Genomic DNA, 23,587 nt, shown 5'->3' with positions numbered 1-23,587 from the left:
CCAAGGCCAGAAGCAGCAAAGAATTCCCAGGGGATTCAGGTTTGAGAGGCTCCTGGTAGAGATGATGTAACGTGATTAAATCAGGCTTTGTCCAACAGAATTGGCCATTAAGGGTCAGGGACCTGCTGGGACTGCCTGGAATGGATCCCATTCCATCATCAGGTGATGGGAACACTCGAACAGGAGCTTCCCAGGAAAGTTCAAGTCCTTCATTTGTTTGTCCTGGGAGTGCCTGTTCCTTCCCACCAATGATTTACTGCTCCTGGCCACACAGAAAATCCACATTTATCAAAACCTCCCTAGATAAACAATTCCAGCAGTGGTGTCTTAGTCCAACTCCAGCTCGGGCTGGGGGCACCAGGCTCAGAATGACACCACAGGCACTGAGGGACGGGTGTCCCATTTTTGGGACTGTCCCATTTTTGGAGCTGGATTGGGGTTTCCCCCCCCCCCCAAAGGTTGCTCTGACCTGGGGGATGTGGGTTTTGTTTCTATCAAACAATTACCAACCAATTAAATCCAGCTGAGGAAAGCTGGCATAGAAGCACAACACCCAAACTAATCCCTGACTGATTTCTCTCTCTCTGGACACTTTTGCACACACACATTTTCCTCGTGGGCTGGGGCTGGACTGACAGAAAAGCTGAATTCTATGGAAAGAACAGCTCAGGGATGAGCTCCTGTGCACCCAGAGCAAAGGAGAATCCCAAACCAGGGATTCCTCCACTCCAGCTGCCACCGAGACTTCAAAAAAGCAACTTTCCTTTCAGGTTTCTAACTGAAACAGCTGAGTGTTTAATCAGCAAACTGCAGTGCCTTTCCTGAATCCACTGGCATTTGGGGATTCCAGATGAGTTCCAATTAACTGCAGCAACAACCAGCCAATATCCATTTCATTTTAGTAAGTGTGACCAAGACTCAACTCTGCAGAGGGCGGGGGCTGGAGGTGCAGCTCATAAAGGTGTCTGGGAGCCCAAGACAGGGCTGGGAGTCAAATCTGAAACAAATCCCAAGCCAACGGGTGCAGAGGAGCAGAGGAATGTTGGCCTCAGGACCGAGGAATGTGAGCCTGTCCAGACTGCAGCTGGATGGGATGGGAAACCAGCTGGGAAAGATGGGAATTCAGTGCTGCTCTCCCCAGAAACACCCAGAATTCTATACGTTTTATACACTTACAAAAACCAGCTAAAGGACAAGCAGAGCTGTTTGATGACAACTTGTCTCTGCAATGTGACAGCACAAATTCACCGAGGTCCAGGTGAGAGCGAGGGTTCCACACCAGGCAGCTGAAGAAATCAGCTGCAGAAAGAACTGAAAGTTGGCTTATTCACCTAAATCATTGACCCAAACGCCCTGTGCCCTTCCAGCAATCTGCACTTCCAACAGACCGAGTTTCCCAGCAGGACAGAGCCCTTCCCAGCAGGACAGAGCCCTTCCCAGCAGGACAGAGCCCTTCCCCAGCTTGTCTGCAAGTTCACACACTGCTCTTCCAGGCAGCACCAGCCAGGGTTTCCTATCTGACCAGAAAAGGCTCAGGTTAACAATCCCACTAAGCATTTTTTTTTTTCCCCACAGCGACACAAAAGTGCTTTGACAGCTCTGAACTTCAGAGAATTCACAACCAGCCCCAGAGCTGGGGAGCTCAGGGGCTCCTGGGGAGCACAAGGCACCTCCAGCACTGCTGCCTTCCTGGAAAACAGCCCCCAGCCTGGGGTTTTTATGGCCTGCACTGTGGATGTCAGCACAGCCCCTCAGCAAACAGCACAGGGCAATGTCCTGGCTGCCCAGGAGCGTCACAAACAGGAGCTGGGTTTGCTCAGCCCTGAGTAACTCGGGCAGCTCCGGGTTGGAGCCGACGCAGGCGAACCCTGGCAGTGCAGCTCTGCAGCTGGAACGAGGAGATACCCGTGTTTGCAGGGATAGATTGGTGTTTACCCAGCACTCAGGTGTTCCCGAGGAAAGGCTGGGCTGACTCAGCCTGGCTCTTTGCCAGAGCAAACCTCAGGGACCCCTCTTTTCCCTTCCCAGATCTCCAGCGCTCCTCAACCACGGCTCTCCCCTAAAACACTTCAGGTTGTTCCCTGCGGTCCCAGAGCAGCAGGATGGGAAGGCAGGCTGAGTTTCTGGGGAGAGGAAAGCCCCAGGGGCCGTGGAGGGGGGGGGAAGGTTTGCTGGGTGTGCAGGTGGAGTGTGGGAGGGCAGGAAGGACAAACCCCAGAGCCAGTAAGATCTGAGTCAGCAGCACTTGCCTCATTATCTGCCATCTCTGAGCAGAACTGGTGAGACACCCGAGCAGCTGAGCTGGAGAGGGTTCACAGCCCTGCAAGGGGTTGGACTGAGCTCCTGCAGGAGCACAGACGAGGGGGAGGCTGCAGGGAAAGGTCATGGCTGCGATCACCGGCGTGACCGGGGGCTGCCGCTCACCCGGGAGCTGCAGGGGCCAAGGACAGAATTCCCACGCAGGAAGGACGGGATCACAGCCCACACAACGGCAAGGGAGAGTCCCAGCCAGCACAGGGCCAAGTCTCACTGCTGGCTGTGGGTGCCAGGGAGAGCAGGCAGAGCCCAGAGCTCTGCAGCAGCACAGGGTGCAGCCACCCACTCCCCTGAGAGCTGCCCTCGGAGGATTAACTGTGCCCCAAAACAGGCAATGCCAGGGAAAACAGGAGCAGTGCTGCAACTTAAAGCAAACAAACAAACAAAACACAGACTTCTTCCCTTTCCTAGGCAAGGAGCAGAAGCAGCAGGGCTGGTTGGTATCAACAGGCTGAAGGGCCACCATGAAGGAACCCGACCAACCGCCTCGGCCCTGCTTTTCCATGATCCAACATCACCCCATGTAGGGATTTCTGAGCCATTCTGCAGCACATTCAAGCTGATTCCCAGAAAATCACGTGCCTGCACAGTGAATTCAGGACTAGGAAGCCTTCCAATGTTTTCCTGAGAAGGGCTGTGCTCACCACGCAGCACTCACAGCCATTCCAAAGCCCCGCTGGGCGCCCGCCAAATCCTGACCTAAGGAGCAGCTCAGGAAGCTGCCAGTCATCCCTTCCCAGCTCTTTGTGTGCTCTGAGGCTTGAGGAGTCTAAAGTAGCTTCAGGCCGGGGGCAGGAGGACAGATTTTAGCGACAGAACCACAGCACAAAACACTGGGAGAGTATTTGTGGTCAGAAATTTGGGCTCATGGGACAAGAGCACGACAAGGGCCTCTGTGGGGACTGCTGCACGAATAACTCCACAGTCATCGGGGCTGAAAGGCTCTTTGAACTCCTCTGTGAAAAAAAACAAAGAGTGCAAATGCCACAGCCGCTTCCAACCCCTCTGGACAGTCAGTGATGATCCATTCCCACCTCCTCCAGCCCAGGGGCTGAGTCACACTGAGCGGGGCAACACCTCCGTGCAGAGCTGACAGCACCAGGTCACTGCACCCTCCAACCCTCCCCTGCCCCGGGGGGGGACACTTCAAACTCACTTCTGGTGCTCAGAGACCACAAAACGCCTGCTGAGTCTGTGCAATCACGTTATAAAACATACACAACACGTATTTATCAGCCCCCACGTCGCTGCCTGCACAGGCAGCAGGGACAGGCACAAGAGCTGCTGGCTCTAAAGCTTTTTAATTGCACAATTCCAGCTCTTTACCCAGCCTGCCTCCTCCTCCTGCTGCACATCTGGGCAGCTGGAAGGCCAAAAGCACTCCGGTCTGTGCTGATCAGCACCTCCAAGGGGGAAAAAAAAATAAAAAATCCCACCTCCAGGGCAAGGCAGCTGGAAGGCACCCAAAAGGCTGGTTTAGCATGAAACAGCACCTTATTTAGACAATCTGAAGAATGTTTCAGAGGGGCACCACGGCTGGGAATTTGCATAATGGGTGTCTGTATCTTGCTTACCTAACAGGAGAAGAATCCTGTCTGTCAGTAAGTCTAGACTGTGGTGTTGAATCCAGGGAATCTCCCGGCCAGGAATAACACGGGGTGCAGGGCAGGGTGCTGCCATCTGCTGACACCCACGCTGGTGGCTGTAGCTGGGATTTTTGGGGAGTCTCTGGGCCGGGATCGCCCTGCAGAGCTCGGCTCAGCGCTGAGAGCGATGAGGAACATCCCTCCTCATCCTCCCGGCCAAGCCCAGCTGCCTCTTCCCAGAGCTCCGGGGAGCCCCGGTGTCCCCGCAGAGCCTCACCCCGCCGGGCTGGCACGGCCACACCGGGCTGCGGCTGCAATCGAAGCCCCGGGAGCCCGGCAGGCTCTTTTATTAACGGAATATCCATTAATTAATATTAAAATCAAGGCACCCGGACGGAGCCCCGCGGGCGGCCCAACATCGCCCTCTGCCGCCCGCGGCGGGAACTGCAGGCGCTCGCTCGGGGGCAGTTCCCCCCCCCAAAATAAATGGGTTTGAGAGGATTTGACACCCAAAATGCACAACTGCGTATTTAACCGTCATTCCCACCCCCGAGAGCCCCGCCGGGACACACACGGAAACACAGAACTGCTGGCTTTGGAGTCACATGGATCTCAGCTCCTCGGAGTGACTCAAGAACGGCAACTGCTCAGCATCAGCATCATCATCATCGTCATCAGCATCCAAACTTCCTCCAGCCCCAAAGCAGCACCAGCCTGACCTGCTGCTTCCCAAAGCTCCTGTGGGGAGGTCACACGCCTCCCAAAAACAGGGTGGGCTGAAACACCTGTCCCTTTGTTCCCGGGGGGCCATGAACAGAACCCAGGGACACTCCTGCTCCTCTGGGCACCCCAGGGCTCTGTGGCTCTGGAACTGTGTGAGCCAGACACAATTCCCAGCTCTGGGTCTGTCACCTCACCAAGGCTGAGCTGCTTCACCTTCCTGGTACCTCACACAGGGTGGGGAATACGGGATTTCACAATATTTCTGATAGAAAACACAAAAGCACTTTACCCAGGATGAAAAGCCATCCCCGGCAGCCTCTGCTGCCCCACACACCCCAGTGCTCCAGCAAACCTCCAGGAGAGAGGAAACAACCTCCTTCCCCAGCTCCAGCAGCCAGAGCTGCCCTGGTCCCACACCTCCCACTGCTGCTGACTAAGGGACACGCTCTCCTCTGGAATCCAGGGATGTCCCTCCCTAATTAAGGAGGTGATCAGCGTTACATAACGAGGCTCCACGTGGGCAGTGGGTCACCAGCCTGGCTCGGAGCAGCACCCGGAGCCAGCACCTCCAAATCCCACCTGTGGCTGGGTAAACACCCCAGCCAGCCCTGCTGGGGCACTTCTCTCCCCCCGTGGCAGATAAAAACCAAACCACCAGAGAAGGTAAATGAACAGTGAAATGGCACTTTTGAGTTCCACGAGGGCAGAGCTGTCCTTGCTCACCTTCCTACTGCCACACAGCAGTCTCGGCCACCGTCCCGTCGGGCACTGCCAGGGATCTTGGTTGGCTCCTCCTGCCAAGGAAACGGGAATTCAGGAGTTCCATCACAGACACAGATGGTGCATCATCAATGGAGTTATAATTTGGAATATTTACTCCACTGACTGCAGCTCCATCCCAGCAACACCGAGCAACAACCGCTGCACGACCCTGCTCTGACTGACATCCAAGGGATTCACTGGAAAATCAGGGATGACATCAACTCTCAGTAATAATAGGGAACCCACTTTCCTCTCTTTTGATAAGTAACACCCACGACCTGGAGGTCAGGCTCTGGATTCCAGACACTGAACCCAAACGTGGCACCTGAGACTGGAGTGAAGTGAAGCTGGATGAGAGGGCACTGAAATATTTGGCTTTAGATTTCACCTGGGGGGGGGGGAATGAGGAGAGGGAGAGGTGTTTGCATCATTTTATAGGGAAATGAGGAGAGGGAGAGGTGTTTGCATCATTTTATAGGGAAATGAGGAGAGGGAGAGGTGTTTGCATCATTTTATAGGGAAATGAGGAGAGGGAGAGGTGTTTGCATCATTTTTGGGGGGCATGCAGACAGGCAGAGGCGCTTGCCCCATTTTTGGGGGTCAATGCAGAGTGTTTTAGCCCAGAAGCCACCAGAGCCCTCTGCCTAAACACACACTGGCAAGTTCAGTTTCCCAGAAAACACCAAAGCAGGGAGCAGGAACGGGCTGGCCCAGGGGGAGCTTCAGCAGCACCCTGAGAACCCCACGTGCTGCCCCCCCTGCTCCCAGCACGGCCCCTTCCTGCTTACCAGTAAAGCCATTGCTCAACCCTGCTGGCCAGCCCAGCTCCCCACGCTGCAGTCAGAGCTGGGAGCCAGAGAGGGACGAATTCCAAGAACCCATCGGAGCTGAAATCCAACCCTGCTTGTTTTCTCCACTCACTGTCTGAACACACAAACAATTTTTTTTATTTTTTTTTTTTTTTTAGGAAGGAGTAAAACCCACGTCACTGACTCTGTGCTGGGGTTCAGGCCAGGCCTTGCCGGCCCCTTTCACCTCCTTCTGCTCCAGATTGTAGCAAAGCAAGGGGTGAGGAACAGCCCTCATGCCAAAACAAGCATTTTAAAGTTTTTTTGTTTGGGTTTGTTTTTTTTTTTCTCCTTTTTTAAATGGGAATTTTCACAAATGCCACATTCCAAACGAGAGAGTCACTGCCAGCTGTGCACGGAAATATGAAGGTGAGAGCAAGAAAAAAGCTTTACTGTGAAACACAGGAACTTGGGTCAGGTCAGGAGAGCAAAAAGCAGGTTTGGAATCGGGCTCAGAATGGCTCCCAGTCCACCACTGAGCCATTCCTCAGGATCACAGAATCCCAGGATGGTTTGGGCAGGAAGGACCTTAAAGCCCATCCCATCCCACCCCTGCCCTGGGCAGGGACACCTTCCTCCATCCCAGGCTGCTCCCAGCCCCGTCCAACCTGGCCTTGGACACTTCCAGCCATTCCCTCTGCTCCAGGGGAGTTTTCCACAGCACACACTGATCCAAGGATCCCCTGGAGCTGGGGAGGCTTTAGCTGGATTTGGGGAGGGCAGGTGAAGAGGAGCCCGAAACAGCAGCTGGGGCCTTGTTCGTGGTGCTCATCCCTGCTGGAGCAGCACAGCCCTGCCTGATCCCCCTGGGAATGCTGCCATAAACCCAAAGGGCCCGAAATTCGGGGGAATTTATCAACAGAATCCGCTATGGAGACAGGGAGGGAGCACGGACAGGAGTGTGGGGCTGGAAAACAAGGGCAGCAGCACCTGGAGGGTCCCACAGGCCACCAGGAACATGGGAAAAGAGCCAGCCTTGAGCTGCAATCCCACCCCACTGCCTCCCAGCTCTCCCAGGTCTTAGAGGGCTTTTCCAACCCAAATTATTCCATAAATGCCAAGCTGCTGCAGGAATCAGCCGCCACCTCCACGCTGCAGGAGAGCTCAACACCTCAGCCAGACACAAACCACCCAAAATCCAATCTACCTTCTGACTAAACAAAGCCTTGAAGCTGCAGCTGAACTGAAACTGCAGTGACAACACACATTCCTTATTTGGATTGGTTTTCCTCAAAATCTGTCACTTTTGGAGCTCTGTTTCTTTCCTTCCTCTTTAAAAGCAACCCAGGGACTCCTGCACTGCCAGTGCTTAGATTTTAGATCAGTCCCATGGCAGAGCCCCCTCCTCTCTGCAGAGCCCCCAGACCCTGCCTCATTCCCAGCAGCATTCCCTGGGAGCAGGCAGTGTCCACAGGAAGGGGGGAATAAACAACCCAACAACTTTTCAGGGGAACCCGATCCCATCCTCGGCTTCCCGCAGGAGCCAGCCCGTTGTTTACAGCCTTGCAGGATCCCACTCCAGGGGCTGAGCTGTTCCTGCTCCAAGAGGGAAAACAAGCCTGACCTCAGCGTGCTGGAATAAACTCTGCCCCCTCCTTCCTTCCAGGCTTCTCCCAGTGCAAAGGTAAGGAACACGATATCCCACAGCGTGACCCCACCAGTGTTTACTGACACCACAGCCACGCCAAGGAGGGGAACTGCCTGGACACGCTCCTGCTGCCATCCACCCAGAATTCCCGGCTGGAGAAGGGCCCTCAGCGAGGCAGCTGGCCCTGGGCACCCTGAGCTGGCAGCTGAGCTCATCCCTGGCCGGGCAGGGACACTCCCCAGGCTCCCAGAGATCAGTGGCTGCAGTTTCCTCAGGGGGGATGTTGCACAGCAGCAGCTCGGAGTGTGAGGGTCCTGCCCAGTCAGGGAGGCTCAGCATGAGGGTCCTGCACAGCTCAGGGAGGTTCAACATGAGGGTCCTGCACAGTCAGGGAGGCTCAGCATGAGGGTCCTGCACAGCTCAGGGAGGCTCAGCATGAGGGTCCTGCACAGCTCAGGGAGGCTCAGCATGAGGGTCCTGCACAGTCAGGGAGGCTCAGCATGAGGGTCCTGCACAGCTCAGGGAGGCTCAGCCCCCTCGGCAGGAGCAGCAGCTCATCCTGGGAATGTGTCACACCAACAGGTTTGGGAAGAGCCTTGCTGTGCCCAGCCCTTCCTTGTGCCCAGGCCTTTGCTGGCACTGCCCAGGCAGAGCCGTGGCTTCCAGGGATACTTTGGAGGGGGTGTGGGCAGCATGGAGGGGAATTCCTTCCCCAGCTGACTGGAAGCAGCAACAGTTGGTCATGCAAAGCATCCCTGCAGCTGCCAATGCTCCCTTGCAGTCTGGGCAAGGCTGGAAGGAAACGGGATCCTCCATCCCGGCCCACCGGAACCCCCTCGGTGCCAGGAACCCCAGGGGGGCACCAGGGCCCTTCCAGGAGGGACTTCCAGCTCCCTGGCAGCAGGAATTCCGTGCTGCTGGGGTTGCTGTGCTCCCCTCGGACACGGCAGGTCGTGGAGCGGGCGGGGGGCCAATGCCATCAACTGTTCCAGCTGGGATCCATCAAAAGCCCTGTGGAGAGATCAGGGAGCGCCCAGGAACGCCAGATCCAGGCTCGGGCTGGAGCAGGTGGCTGCTGGTCCTGCTGCTGGGCCTCCACATCGTCAAAGGCTGGTTCAACACGTGCAAAACCCACAAAAACCCAAGGCCCTGCGTTCTGATGGGGAACAGAACTCCAGCACTCCCACCACGTCCCAGCAAGGCTCATCCATGTGCCAGGTGGGAATGATGGCCCAGTGTTCCTGACAAACTCAAGGCTTGTGGTCCTGGAGGTGTCACAGAGCCAGAGGCTCCTTTCAGGTGCCCCCTGAGCCTCCTTTTCTCCAGGCTGAGCCCCCCCAGCTCCCTCAGCCACTCCTGCTGCTCCAGCCCCTTCCCCAGCTCCTCTCCCTTCCCTGGCCACGCTCCAGCCCCTCAAATCCACCTCAAAATGAGAGAACCTTAATGGGATAAGCAAGGCTGGTTTAATTCTGCCACTCAGCACTCCAATAATAGCAACAGATCCAGGTCCAGAGCTGGACTCGTCACATCCCTAAAAATACCCACCCTATAAATAGCAAATTATCAAACAATTGCACCCGGGCAACCAACACGAAATATCCACGGCAAAGGGAGAGCTCTAAAGTTTAACTTTTCCCCACTAACTCCTCCAGGGGATGAGCAGATCCTGTTTCCCTGTGCCCTTTTCCAGCACACACAGCCCAGGGTTTTTGCTGGGCAACAGCTGCCACAGCCAGCACGCATTTGCTTTTGGAAGCAGGTTGCTAATTGGGAAGTCTGTGCTGGCAACTCGCTCTGGAATGTTTTCTTAAGGCCTAAAAAGGGAAGGCTTGGAGGAGAGGGAAGTAAAAAGGGCCTTCCCTGAGGCCTGAAAGTGCTTCACACCTCCAGGGATCTGTGCTTGAGGCTCCAGAGCCGCAGAAATCCTCTGAGAGGACCCCTGTGACCACACCTGGCACTTTAAAGTCCCTCCAAAGGCAAATCCTGCCCGGCAGCTGCTCCTGGGATTCTCCAAGCAGAGCAGGGGGAGCACTGCTGGGAGACAGGGAACAGCCCAGCACCCCAATTTCACACCCAGGGCACCTGTCACGGGTGGTTTCATGTGGGGGAAGGTCCTGGACAGAAGAAAAAAAGAGTAAATCAGAACTGAATTTTAAGTGTGAAATGCCTTAAACAGCCGTGGGTCTGAGGAAAAGGAGCAGCTCAGCCTGGTACAGCAGCACCACACTTCCACAGCCAGCCAGCCCGGGATATTCCAAAGGATCATTCCAACCCACTCGACGCATTCCTGGCTTTTCCTCTAAGCAAAGGAGGGAAAAGTCTAAAAGGAGCCCTGCAGACAGCAGCATTCCATCAGCAGGAGCCCATTCCTGAGGGAAACGGGACAAAGTGACTCCTCAGGAAATATCTGGGGCTCTGCTGCTCTGCTGAGCAGCACCTCCCAAAAACCCTTCCAGAGCTCCAGGGATCCTGCCCAACACTTGGGACAACGGGCCATGGAAACAACGGGACTCGGGCAGTGGGAAGGGAGCTATTTTTAAAGGGCTCACTTATGGGATGCCAATTTCCTGAAGCTGCTTGGAAAAATAGATTTAAAGTGTACAAACACTAATGGAACACGCTGTGCTCCAGCAGAGGCTCCTTCTCCCAGGGATGCACCAGGGATGAGTTTGAGTTTCCGACCTCCCCCCATCCGAAAAATCACCTTTTCCTCCCTTTCAGAGGGCAAAACAGCAACCAAACAAGTTCTGTGTGGCCACAGTAAAAGATGGTTGTGAGGTTTTACTCTTTAAAAAACCCTCCAGTTTTAGCAAATGCCTCCAGCTGTTCTGAAGAGATCAAACCAGGGACAAGCCCATTCCCTGCTCCGGGGACGCTGAGGTTTAACACAATTAGATCAGCAACACGAGATCTTTTATATCCCTGACAGCCTCCCAAAAATTGTAGGAATTTTAAAATCTACACCAGCTCAACAACTGCTTGGAACAGGAAGAGGAGGTGAAAGAGGATCCACCTGAATTCCCCACACTGTAAATACCAGAGTGGAGCACAGATGGGATGCTGAGGTTTGGAATTCCTGGAGTGCCATCACAAAAGTGAGCAGGAATTTGCTTTGCAATGCTCTGAGGAGCAGCTGAAGGCTGTAAAGCACAGCTATTCCACAGGCTGCTCCCATAATTCTGCTCCAGCAAAACAACATCAAAACGGGCTGTTCACTTCAAATCACTAAAAACACCACAGAAAAAAAATAATCCTGATAAATCATCCACGCTTCTAAATGAATAAAGGGGGATCCTCCCCCTTTCCTTCCAGCTGGGAGAAGTTCACCTTGTTCTGCCACCACGGAAAACAGGGAAAGAAAAAACACAATGTCCTGAGGAAGGATTTGGAATCAAGGTTACAGTTTTTGGTTTAAATGTGGCTGTTTCTCCTGGGATAAGTTTTCACCTCAAAGCAACTTCTGAGGTTATTTCAATGTGCTTTCATGTTACACAAGTGCCCTACATTTTCCAGGGAGTATCAGCAATTTTATACAGCCAATTAGTTAAAAAATTAAATGCCACAATGACCCCTGGGAAACAGGGAGCTCTTGATCTATCAATGATTACCAGGCCAGGGCAGCATCACTCCTGCAGGACACAAATCACCAGTAAAGGGGCCTTCATGGAACTTCAGGAACTGGGCAAGAACTGAGAGCATTAAAAGCTGCTCCTAAACAACAGAGAGGTGTGTGAGAGCCCTGACTGGCACAAAAAAAATCAGAATCACAGGATAATTGATGCTGGAAAAGCCCTCCAAGGTCACGGAGTCCCCCCTGTGCCCGATGCCCACCTTGTCCCCCAGCCCTGAGTGCCACCTCCAGTCCTTCCTTGGGCACCTCCAGGGGTGGGGACTCCAAACCTCCCTGGGCAGCCCCTGCCAAGGCCTGACCACCCTTTCCATGAGGAAATTCCTCCTGGTGTCCAACCTGGACCTCCCCTGGCACCGCTCAAGGCCATTCCCTCTTGTCCTGTTGTTCCCTGGGAGCAGAGCCCGACCCCCCTCTGCCTCCCCAATCCTGTCAGGTCCCCCCTGAGCCCTTCTGAGCCCCCTGGGCTGGGGAGATGCTTCCACACTTCACCAAAAACCTGCCTCTGGGTGAACAGGGATCTGCTTGGAGAGCTGGCACAAGCCTCTCCCTTTCAGTGCTCTCAGGCCAAATGCGACAATAGAACAACCTTGAGGAGTTCTCCTTCTGTCCCGGTTTTCTCCTGGTTTTCTCCCGGATTCCTCACGTTTTGGATTCAACCCCTGGGTGCCTGTGACTCACAGCAGGGCTCCAGGGGATCCCACCACATCCACATCCGTCCCCTCGTGGAGGACACGCCAAGAGCACAAAGTGGGGCGAAGTGACGCACGAGGGACGCGGAGGGGACGGGGTTTTTTTTTTGGGAAAGCGAGGCAGGAGGAAGCGCTGCCGAATCCCTGCCAGGGCTGGGGAAAGGACCAGCCCTCACACAGCCACGTCCAGCCCCGAGAGCAGCTGCTAATGAGCCTGTCACTAATTACTCAGCTCGGGATGAGGAGTTCCAGGCTCGGTGCTCTGCTGCTCCTCAGCAGACGGAGCACACACGGCAGGTCCGGCTGCCAGGGACACACTGCCCTCTCTTGGAGACTCCAAATCCAGCCCCAGGGAAGGACTGAGGACCAACACACTGCTGGGATCTCCTAAAAAAGTGATTCCTGCCCCAGTCGGAGCCAACAAGGAACTCTGGCAATGCTGCCCTGCCTGGTCACTCCTGGGAGGAGGGAATGGGACACCTCTGGAAGAGCTGCTCCCGAGGTAGGTCAGCTGGACTAACAACCTTGAAGGTACCTTTGCATCTTCCTACCAAAACTTCCATGTTTTTGAGCCTGCAGCTGCAGATCAGCTGATGCACAGCACAGCAGGGCCTGCCTGGGAGGACACTGAGCCATCTGAGGAGTGGTGACACTGTGACATCCCAGAGGGGGGTGGGTTGGAAGGGACCTTAAAGATCAGCCAGTTCCAAATCACATGGCAACAGGAAAAATAATGCAACTCAGAAAAACCATTCCAGTGTACAGGGAGCAGCTCCACGTCCTGGGTGACCCACACCGGGGTGATTTTAGGCACTTGCCACCCCACCTTGGTCACCATCTCTCAGTGCAGGGACAGCTCACTGTCCCCTGGTGTCATGCACTGGCACTGCCCCATCCCTGGAAGTGTCCAAGGCCAGGTTGGACGGGGCTTGGAGCGACCTGGTCCATGGAAAGTGTCCCTGTCCATGGGAAGGGGGTGGGACTGCAGGGGCTTTAAGGTCCCTTCCAACCCAAATTCTGTGATTCCATGACCTCCCTGGCTGGGGAATCGGGGTTCAAAGGTGGGGAACACCAGCTGTGGGTGCTCTGTGTGTGCTGCTGGCCACGTACCTGGGCGGGTGGGCACGCTCCTCCAGCACAGGCAGGGGCACTCGCTGCCTTGGGCAAAGGACAGATCTCCTAAAAAAGGAAATGGAGAGAGTTCTCAGCACTTAAAGGGCTCCTGCAGGGATTTCCAAACACCACGTTTGATCCCAGCAGCTGAAGCACCTCACACCTTTTCCCCATTTCCCCTTTTCCCGGAGGCAGCCGGAGCACCCCCAAGGCTGCAAAGCCCCTTCTGACCCCAACACACACACAGGCTCTGGTTTGTCCCTGCTGCAAACCAGGCCAGGCCATTCCAGAGCTCCTTAAAGTCACCAGTGACACGAGGGACACATCAGTGAGGAGCAGCTGGAGCCAGGATGGTCGGGCAGCCCCTGGGCTGACACCTCCGTGCAATTCCATATCCGAGTCTGAAGATGGCTCCATTGGAACAAGGGATGCCATCCCCTCCTGCCTCCCCAGGCACAGGGAAAAACAGCATCAGGCACACAAAGAATGGAGAAATATTCCAGATGCCTCGTCAGCCATCAATCACATGGGATCTGTCACAGGCTGACAGCAACGCTGCTCCAAAGGCATGGGAGCAGCTCCATCCGTGCCTCAGATATTCCTGAGGCTGAGAGATGGAAGCTACAACAAAAGAAAGCAGAGAAAAATAGCCTGAGCAACTAATGGAAGTCAGAGACACAAAGAATGACAAAGATTTAACTGAAGAAAGGGAAGAGGAAGGCAGAGCTGCAGCATTTCATTTTCTGTTCCTCCCCACAACGAGCCAATTAAGAAGCCCACACACTAAATTAATTCCAGTTCCAGGGGAGCTGGAAATACAGGCAGTCAGAACCACTATTTAGGTTAGGAAAATTGCTGCATTATATTCCTCTGTCAGGTGGCAGAGAAAAGGGAAAATGCAGGATGGGGACCCAGCACACCAGAACCAGAAGGAAACCAAGGAAGTCTCAGGGAGGGGTTGGCTGCAGCCCCACAAACACAAGTGGATGTACAAAGATCCCAGTGTTTTCCCCACATCCTGAGTGCAGCTACAGCCCTAACACTGCCCTCAACAGGTTTTATACCTCAACAGTTCCTTGTGTTGTTTTAAGCACAACTTGGGGCCAGGACTGGGTCCCAGAGCCCCGGTTCCCTGACAAACCTTCCTTCAGGAACCTTCCCAACGCTTCATTTGTCCCTTGGAAAACACCTCTGATAAAACCCAGCTCCGCCGACGTCAGCAGAGATTTGTCACTGACCCGAGGGTAAATATCCTGCTTGGATATCTGGGGTTGTGTTTCCACTGCCTGGTGTCCCAGGCTCCAGAGATGACTTTGGGATTCGATTCCTGGTGCCAGGCGAGTCCCCTCAGCTCTGCCAGCAGCCAGGCAGCCCCTGCAGGGCCGGGAGACCCTGGGGAAAACCCTCACCACTGGAAGAGGAAAACCTGACCCACATCACAACCTGAACAGGTTAAACCACACAGGGAGGAGAGAAGAGAAAAGAAATGTCGCTATTTGAGCTCTTCTCAAGCTTGGGTTTCCCTCAGGGCTGACAAAACCCACCAGGTAGCCCCAGCTGGTGCTGCAGGAGGCCACAGGGCACTGCCAGGGCCGCTCAGCCCGTTTGCATGGCAACAGCACCAAACCAGCTGCTGCCAGCTGGGCCAGGAGCCTCTTCCAGAGGGAACTGCTCCCTGTGTAATCATTAACAGCAAAACCCACCCCGGAGAGCAGGCAGGGAGCACAGCAGGGACACGCTGGGAGCCAGCAGAGCCCTTCCAGTCACCAGGAAGAGCGGGATGTTTGCTTGTTCCTGTTATGGCTCCGCCGTGGTTCCCCTGCCGAGGGGCCGGCGGGGCAGGAAGCGGGAGCTGGGAGCTGGGAACACTCATCCCTTGGCTCCCTCGGGCTCTGGGAGCTGCAGGCAGCGGGCTCAGCTGTGCTCAGGCTGCTGCTGCCACGGAGGAGGGCGAGCAGAGCCTGGATGGGAAATGTGTCCCCTCCATCCCCTGCCCAGGGGGGCAAAAAACCCTCCCGGGGGGCACCTGGAGGAGCCTCTGCGGTGACAGAGCCACAGCCCTGGGAGCCCTGTCAGAGCTGGGGTGCACAGGGAGGTGGATGGAGGCCCCCCTGCCCTGGGAGGAGACCCCAGGTGTGCTGTGACACAGGGCAGGCTGCAGGGACAGGGATGGCACCGTCAGGAATACAGGGGAGGGGAAGGGTCTGGAGGGGCCTCACAGGGAGCAGCTGAGGGCAATCCAGGGATTGTTCAGCTGGAGCAGAGGAGATTCGTGGAGGGTCTGCAGGTTCCTCCCGAGGGGCAGCTCCGATCTCTGCACTCTGGGACCCGAGGGAACTGCTGGAGCTGTGCCAGGGGAGGGTCAGGTTGGATCTCAGGGAAAGGCTCTTCCCCCAGAGGGTGGTTGGGCACTGCCCAGGCTCCCCAGGGCAGGGGGCATGGCCCCAAGGCTGCCAGAGCTGCAGGAGTGTTTGGATGATCCTCTGGGGCACAGGGTGGGATTGCTGGGGTGTCTGTGCAGGCCCAGGAGTTGGACAGGATGGTCCTTGTGGATCCCTTCCAGCTCAGGATATTCCATGATTCTATTCTACAACTCCACCTGCAGCTCCTGAGCACCCTCAGGGCCCTGACCTGGCTGTCACAAACACGGACACCACCAAGGCAACACGGAAAACATCCAGTCCTGTCACCCTTCCCGAGGAATCTGCAGCGATCAGACACCCACCAGACTCCCTCAGTTCCCTGAGGCATCAATCCCACCAGCCCTGGAACAGAGAGGGGTTTGTTCCCTTTCCTCTCAACCCTCTCTCTGGGCTGGAATCCAGAGGCAACTGCTGAGAGCAAAACCCCTCAGCTGCCAGGCAGGCACGGGATTCCCAGACCCTCCATCCAGGAGGGGTTTGGATGATCCACCTCACCCCCCTCCCTGGAGCTGGAGTGTGGGGAGAGCTGCTGCACCCACAGCCTGATGAGAGGGCACAGGGAACCAAACACAGTCAAGCCAGACTGCTCTGAGTTCATACAAACTGGGGGGGTTCTTTGACACCACACACACAGAGACTCCATGGATGAGCACGGACAAAGTGCCACCAGAGTCATCCTCACTCAGCCTCTCCTTGGAGCACCTTCAGCACTTCGCTCCCCCTGCCCACAAAATCCCTGTTAGATAAACCCAGTGTTCCAAAGGCAGGCTCTGAACACACTGAAGTGTAAATAACCACTCCCAGAGCCCAAAGGCAGCAGCAGGTCAGCAGCCACGCCCGGGCTCCCTCCCCGAGGCTGAAGCATCACTGTGTCCCAGTCCCAGGCCCCGGACCCAGCCAGGAGACAACTCTGCAGAGCTGAACTCGCCTGCAGGACTCACTGCCTGTCCCTGAGCACAAGGACACAACCCCAGGGGACACAGCCCAGCACCACCCCTGCCCAGCTGAGCCCGGGCAGTGCTGTCCCCACACAGCCTCCCACGCTGGGATAAACCAGGAACATCGCCAGGGATTGCCACCACAACGCCAGGGATTGCCACCACAACGCCAGGGATTGCCACCACAACGCCAGGGGTGGGTTCTTTGGGGTTTAATGGAGCCTTTTCCTGCCTGTTCTGAACCCCCAGCCCTGGATTTACACCCTCACGTGAGGGAATGTTACAGCCCAGGGTCACACACACCTTCCATAAAAACCAAACTGAGAATCACAGGATGGGTTGGAAGGAGCCCATCCAGTCCCACCCCTGCCATGGGCAGGGACACCTTCCACTATCCCAGGTTGCTCCAAGCCCCGTCCAACCTGGCCTGGGACACCTCCAGGGATGGGGCAGCCACAGCTTCCCTGGGCAACCCGTGCCAGGGCAGAGTCACCCTCGCTCCGAGCACAGGACGAAGGCTCAGCTGCACCCACAGACCTGCCAAGAGAGGAGCAGCAGCTCCACTGCAGGTGGAAAACTGAAAAGCCTTTGAACTGCACAAAAAGCTGCTCCTGACGAGGTCCCATCAGCGCCACGGAAGCCAGGGAAGCAACCCAAGGGTATTTATAGACCTGGATTAGAGCGGGATCTGCTGGGAATCCTGTTGTGCAGGGAACTGAGCAAATTCCCGTTCCTGGAGAGGTGTGAGGGTGACAGAGGTGACGGATTTACGGGCTCTCCCTCCCCAATCCACCCTTTCCCAGAACATTCACACAGCTCACAGAGCCTCGAGGGGCACTCGGCCACGTCTGCCAGTGAGTTCTGCTCCCGGAATTCCTCACCACTCCCATTTCCTTCGGGCTGATGGAAAGGCACCCAGGCACCAGGGACAGGGATCAAACCATGGAGAAGCTTCACCTGCTCCTTTGCTTTCTACTCCAACCACCAGCTCCACAGGAACCCTTTGAATCAGGGTGCTGATAAGGATAATGGCATTATCCTGGAAGGAATGTCTATGGAGCAAGAGCACCGTTAACCTTCATCATCCTCTGCCTTATTTCAACAAAAATAACCACTGCTGGTAAAAATGGCTTTTTTACTAATCCCACTGAAGGTTATGCAGCCACACAGGCCCTGGGGTGAAGAGCTTAGTAACAAATAAAAGGGTTATTTTACCCAAAAAAAACCGGCAAAATAACCAACTTCGAGAATTCCACAATTTCTGAACAGCCAGCACGTGGAAGAGGGAATACTCCTGGTGGGATGGAACCTGTGAGAGCGTTCGGCAGAAGCAGCAGATGTGGACAAAAGCCTTTCAAACACTGTTCTGGGATGGAGTGGAACGTGGCCAAGCCCCTCCTCCCTCCCACCCAGCCATTATATTTTATTTTAATCACCAGCCCAGAACCCGATCCAGGGGCACCAGCACTCGGATCAGCTCGATACAACCCGTCCCCACAGGAATCCAAACCTGTAATTACAGCAGCCTGCACATGGAAAACACGAAGGAGGGGGGGTTTTATTTATGCAGGGGACGAGAGTTCCGAGGATGAGGCGACTGAATCGGGGGAAAGTGGATAAAAATGCACAAAGTTAACGGATTTGGGGAGTTCTGAAAAGAAACCCAGCTGCACCAAAGGCTCTCTGGCTTCTTAAACCACAGGAAAAGCGCCTGGGCCCGGGAGAACTTTGTACCTGGAATGCCTCTGGAGCACTGGGCAGGATCCCGAGGGCTGGAATCCAGGGAAGCAGTGACCCCTGGCTTGGGTGTGAACCCATTTCCTCCCTCCCTCGGGTCACTCTGTCGAGCCTCACAAAAACTTCCTGTCCCTCCACCGACCTTCCTGACCCTGGGGACATTCCCATCTCCCCCCAGGCTGATGGAACTGAGAACCAGAACCTCCCTCTGAGCACTGGAGCTGAGGGGTTTCCCTCAGACAGGGCCGGATTTACCTCCCAAACCCCCGTTTTCAGCCAAACCACCTCTCCCAGCCGTTATTCCCCGGAGGGAGCAGGAGGTGGGGACTCTCCCGAGCTCCAGCTGAGCCACAGAAACTTTGGATTTGAGTGGTTTGGGTTTTTTTTTTTCCCCCCCTCTGTGCAGCACGAGGGGAGATGCAACAATACATCTCCTCTGGTAGTTGACAACCCTCTTCTATTTCGGGAATGCTCATCTGCAGGTGGAATTGGATTTATGTTCCCATGACTGACAACACAACTCGCTCCATCCCGGCCTATGGCAGCTCCTGCTATTTTCAGCACCCTGCCTCTCCAGTATTATTCCAGAGGTGAGAACTATTTCCAGATAACACCAGAGCAGCGTTTTTCACACTTCAAAAAAAAAAAAAAAAAAATTAAAAAAAAATAATCATGGATCTTTTAAGTTTTGCCAGAGGGTGAAGAACCCCGTGCAGCAGAGCCGAGGTCTGCTGGCATTCAGGAGCTTTCCCTTCACCCATGGAGTGAAAGGAAATTAAAAATGGAATTAAAGTCCCTGTTGGAACGGGCAGAACAGTCCTAACCTGGGCTGCCACAAAGATATCCCTCAGCAGCAAGCAGGGAAGCATCTACTCCCTCTATCCAGTCCTCCAGAAGTCCCAGCTACAGCCAGTCCATGAGGGAATTGTCCATAAAACAGCCCCAAACCCACAGGAACACAGAGCTGTGCTGGAACACCGAGCTGGGATCACAGGTATTCCTGAAAACTGCCCCAGCTGGAGCGTGGAATTCTGATTTTCACACAGAGGCTCCCCACAAACAGGCACCCCCAGAGCAGGGGGTTCTCAGAGCGTTCCCAAGGAAGAGTTAAGGGCTCCTTTGGAGCCTCTGGAAAGTGTCAGCCCGGATCCCTGGGAAGAAAAGCCGAGGGTGGGATAAGGAATGCTAACCAGCTAATTAGCAATCAGGGAAAGAGGAGTTCTGTGATCAGGGAGATCCTTCACTCCTTTGTGCTCAGCACTGACCCACACAGCCAGAGCTGCTCTGGGTCCCAGAGCCTCTGACTGCTCCCCACAGCTCCTGCCACCACCCCCCAAAGCTGTTCCCAGGTCAGCAACTCTTCCAGCCCCGTGTCTTCCCGGTGCCTGGAACGAACAATGCCTGGACAAATGAAATTCCAGTCGAGTCGTCCCCAGCTGCAGCTCACAGGGAGTTCTGGAGCGAGGCCTTCCTTGGCCTCCTCCAGCTCAATCCTCGTGCCCACAGGGCTGCAGGGAAACAATCCCTTCTCCAAAGCCCCGGGCTGCTCTCCCAGAGTAGGTGTTGCCCCATGACTAATGGCTGGCGACCAACCAGTTCCGCTGGCATTGGTATTCCTGTGCCATTGGTATTCCTGTGCCATTGGTATTCCTGTGCCATTGGTATTCCTGTGCCATTGGTATTCCTGTGCCATTGGTATTCCTGTGCCATTGGTATTCCTGTGCCATTGGTATTCCTGTGCCATTGGTATTCCTGTGCCATTGGTATTCCTGTGCCATCACTTCCAACGGCTCCCGTGCTGGATCTGGACTGACAAATGTGAAATCCTGGATTTCACCTCGGTGCCCAGCACTGAAAACACCACAGATGGTTCTGCCCACGTCCCTGCAGAGTGGAGCTGCAATAGGTCAGTCCCAGAGCTCAGGGAGGGCCCGGAGCCCCGGACACCGGAGTGCTGACAGAGGAACCTGGCACTGCACCTCTGCTGGGGAAAGCAGGGAAAATGGGGGGGTTGTTGCCTTTCCAAGAGGGGTTTTTGCAGTGAGACCCTTCGGAGCACTTGACCAGGCACAGGGTGGTCTGTGGACTCCCCAAACCGGAATTCACAGAACCACTGAGGTTGGGAAAGACCTCCCAGGTCGAGTCCAACCTGTGACTGACCCCACCTTGTCACCCAGCCCAGAGCACCGAGTGCCACATCCAGCTGTTTCTGCTGATGGACAGACACTCGTGGTCTGGAAAATCATGGAATGGTTTGGGCAGGAAGGACCTTAAAGCCCACCCAGTGCCACCCCCTGCCCTAGGCAGGGACACCTCCCACCAACCCAGGCTGCTCCAAGCCCCGTCCAACCCGGCCTTGGGCACTTCCAGGGAACACCTGGCACCTGCAGGCAAAGCAAAGCAGCACAGGGATTTAAATGGGAAGGAAAAACACGGAGAGGGGTCAGTTCACGATGAAGAATTTGACTCCCTGAATATTCCCCCATTTCTGAGCGACAATTCCGGTACCTCGGCACCAAACGAGTTCCCTTCCCACGGAGCAGCTTCACACACACTCCCCAAACCCCCCTTCCACATCCTGCCAGGTGAGCAGCACCAACCACTGCCACTCCCTGCTCCCCCAGTCAGTGTCTCACAGGGATGGAAGCCAACGGATCAGGATCATCACCACAACCCACAGGACGGGAATGTCGACGCTTAACTGGGATCAGCTGCCCTTAAACCCGCCCGACACCGGCGGAATTCCCTGGGACGCGCTCCTGGCTCGCAGGAAAAATGGTTCCCAACACTTTGCCCAAGACACGAGGAGTGTGAAGCTCCTTGGAAGCGCTGCCAGACCCTGTGGATCACCGGGAACACGTTACCTGGAGCTTCCTGCTCAGACACACGTGGCCAGAACCGCTGAGATCCCAGTTCCCGACACAGCTCCGAGGCTGGAAGCACAATGGTCACAGCTCTCAGCCTCAACTAAAGGTCTAAAAGGAAAGGAAGAGCCCCTCAGGCCTTTTTTTTCCTCCCCAACAGAAGAGCTGCACCGTTAACTCTAAATTCCCAACATTTGTGTTTGGGAATTGCACAAAATTCCCAGCGAGGGCTGGAAGGAGGAGCCGGGACACGTCACAATTTATGGAGCATAAACACTGAGCCCTTGCCAGCACAAAAAAAAAAAAAAGAGAAAAAAAAAAGAGAAGTGACCCTCAGAGTGGAGGAAACGAAAATACCCACGAGGAACCTCCCAGGAGCAGCTTCAGCAGCACATCCAGAGAAATCCTGGAGCAGATTCCGAGCTCGGGATGAGCTGTGAAGGGTTAAACCCCACAAGGAGGAACAGGGAGATCTCATGGAGATCTCGTGCATTTTTCTAACAGCAGATGAGGCAGAAATGGACAAAATGCCTTCAGGGCTCAAAAAAAAAACCCCAACAACCCAACCCAAACTATTCTATAGATTTAAAAATAGATCTTTTTCTTTTTTTTTCTCCTTTCTTTTTTTCCCTCCGAAGGGGATAAGTTGGGAATGAAACAAAAAGCTTTTTTGGAGAACGCTGGGGGAATGTCAATCCCCTGGAGCTGAGGGGAGGTGGCAGCTCCCTGAGGGGGACTGGGAGGTGTCAGAGGAGGGGGAAAAGGTCCTTCCAGCACCCCCAGACCCACAGCCCCCACCCCTGGCACCAGGCCAGGGCCCCTTTTCCTGCTCCCACGTTCCCATTAGGAGCGAGATATTTTTAAAATCGCTCTTATGGGGTTGTTTTCTAGGTTTTTTCCCCCCCCCTCTTTTTTTTTTTGTAGAGTGAAAACAGGACAAAGCAGGAGCGACTGAGGTTTCTCAGCTTTCACAGCTTCTCAGAAACCCACTAAAAATCCACCTTTAAAGCACAAATTGGGAAATATTTTCAGTGGGACAGACCCAACACGGGCCGAAGTACAATAAAACTACTTTAAAACTTCACCTTGTCTGTTAGAAGGGGGGGGGGAAAACAGGCAATAAATTATGAAAAAGCACAACCCTTAACTAAATTTCCTGTTTTGTGTCTCGGCATCAACACCGTGCCCGAATTTCCTCCTTTTTTTTTTCTTTTTTTTTTTGGTCTTTAACGTCACAGCCAATCCCTGCCCACCCATCCCACAAAAACTGAACCCAGAACTCCTGGAGAGAACTCTCGGAGTTGGACCTATCAGCTGAATTCACAACTCCCTCCCAGGAAAAATCCGGCTCCTCCACCCCTCCAAAGGAAGATTAAAAGGAGATTAAACATCCCCTCAGCACCCAACAGCCAGAATTAACTGAATCAAACAGATTCGTCCCCCCGGGACCGCTTTTACTTGGTTTGTTTGGGGGTTTTTTTTAACTAATTGGTGGCTTTTCAGGTGCTCTGGGGGAGCAGCAGGAAGGAGGAGAGCAGCAGGATTGCACAACACAAAGGACATTTTAAATAAACGTGGTTTGGGTTCGCTCGGCGGGGGGGGGGAATTTACGGCCGAGGAACTCGAGCTGAGCCCTGAGCCGAGTTTCACTTTCACAAACCCCGAATGCCAACGTGTTGTGTGGCACAATGGCCCGTTTGTCCCGGGATTTCCATGGAGGGGCCTCTTGGCAGAACCCAGCAGCAGATGATAACGGGACACCAAGAGCAAGGGCTGGCCCTTCCACTCCTCTAAATCCCGGGAATTTATTTTAAAACACAAACTTAAGTGGGTAAATCTGAGACAAATGTTTGTTGGGTTTTGTTTTTTTTTAAGGCACAGCTCTCTCCAGCTTTGTCCCTGGGTGCTCCTCACTGGGGACGGGAGTTGTGTTTCCTTTCAGTTCTGCTCCCTTCCCAGTTTCACTCCTTTTGACACCGTGCTGGGAAACCCAGAGGAGAGGAAGATCAAACCCCTGGCACCGGGTGGGAAGAACTGACAGACACCCACTGACCAGAGACACCAGGGATGCTACAACTGGGAAAGATTGCTGCTCCCTGGCTGAATCACCTCAGGAATTTCAGGGATACCTGAGCAGGCTTCCCCACCTCCAAGTTCACCTACTAGACCTCTGCACCAAGGCCAGGTTGGACAGGGCTTGGAACAACCTGGAAGGTGTCCCTGCCCACGGCAGGGGATGGAACTGGATGAGCTTCAAGGCCCTTCCTACCCAAACCACTCCAAGATGATCTCAATTCCTTTGATTTCTCAGAAATATGGGGAAAACCACACTGGATCTACCACAGCAGGTCCCTCACTTCACCTCCTGT

The 23,587-nt window shown here is 54.8% G+C and overlaps 1 protein-coding gene across 3 annotated transcripts in view; it reads right to left on the bottom strand.

Moving 5' to 3' along the window:
- The window catches only part of GNG7 (G protein subunit gamma 7), a 57,568-nt gene that overhangs the window by 30,937 nt on the left and 3,044 nt on the right, over nucleotides 1-23,587 (bottom strand). Inside the window, exons 2-3 of one of the 3 annotated variants that reach the window (XM_032711996.1) lie at nucleotides 13,254-13,322; nucleotides 5,349-5,419 (exon numbers count right to left, since the gene is read on the bottom strand). The gene's annotated coding sequence lies outside the window, so the exon portion shown is untranslated. Of the gene's footprint in view, nucleotides 1-3,890; nucleotides 3,911-5,348; nucleotides 5,420-13,253; nucleotides 13,323-23,587 lie in introns of those variants that run through there. The other 2 variants (XM_032711997.1, XM_032711995.1) reach the window with 2 other exon arrangements.

The sequence above is a fragment of the Chiroxiphia lanceolata genome, chromosome 27, assembly GCF_009829145.1.
Source record: "Chiroxiphia lanceolata isolate bChiLan1 chromosome 27, bChiLan1.pri, whole genome shotgun sequence".
Classification (NCBI taxonomy): Eukaryota; Metazoa; Chordata; class Aves; order Passeriformes; family Pipridae; genus Chiroxiphia; species Chiroxiphia lanceolata.
The sequence above is the reverse complement of the archived record's forward strand: the minus strand, read 5'-3'. Positions and strand labels throughout refer to the sequence as shown.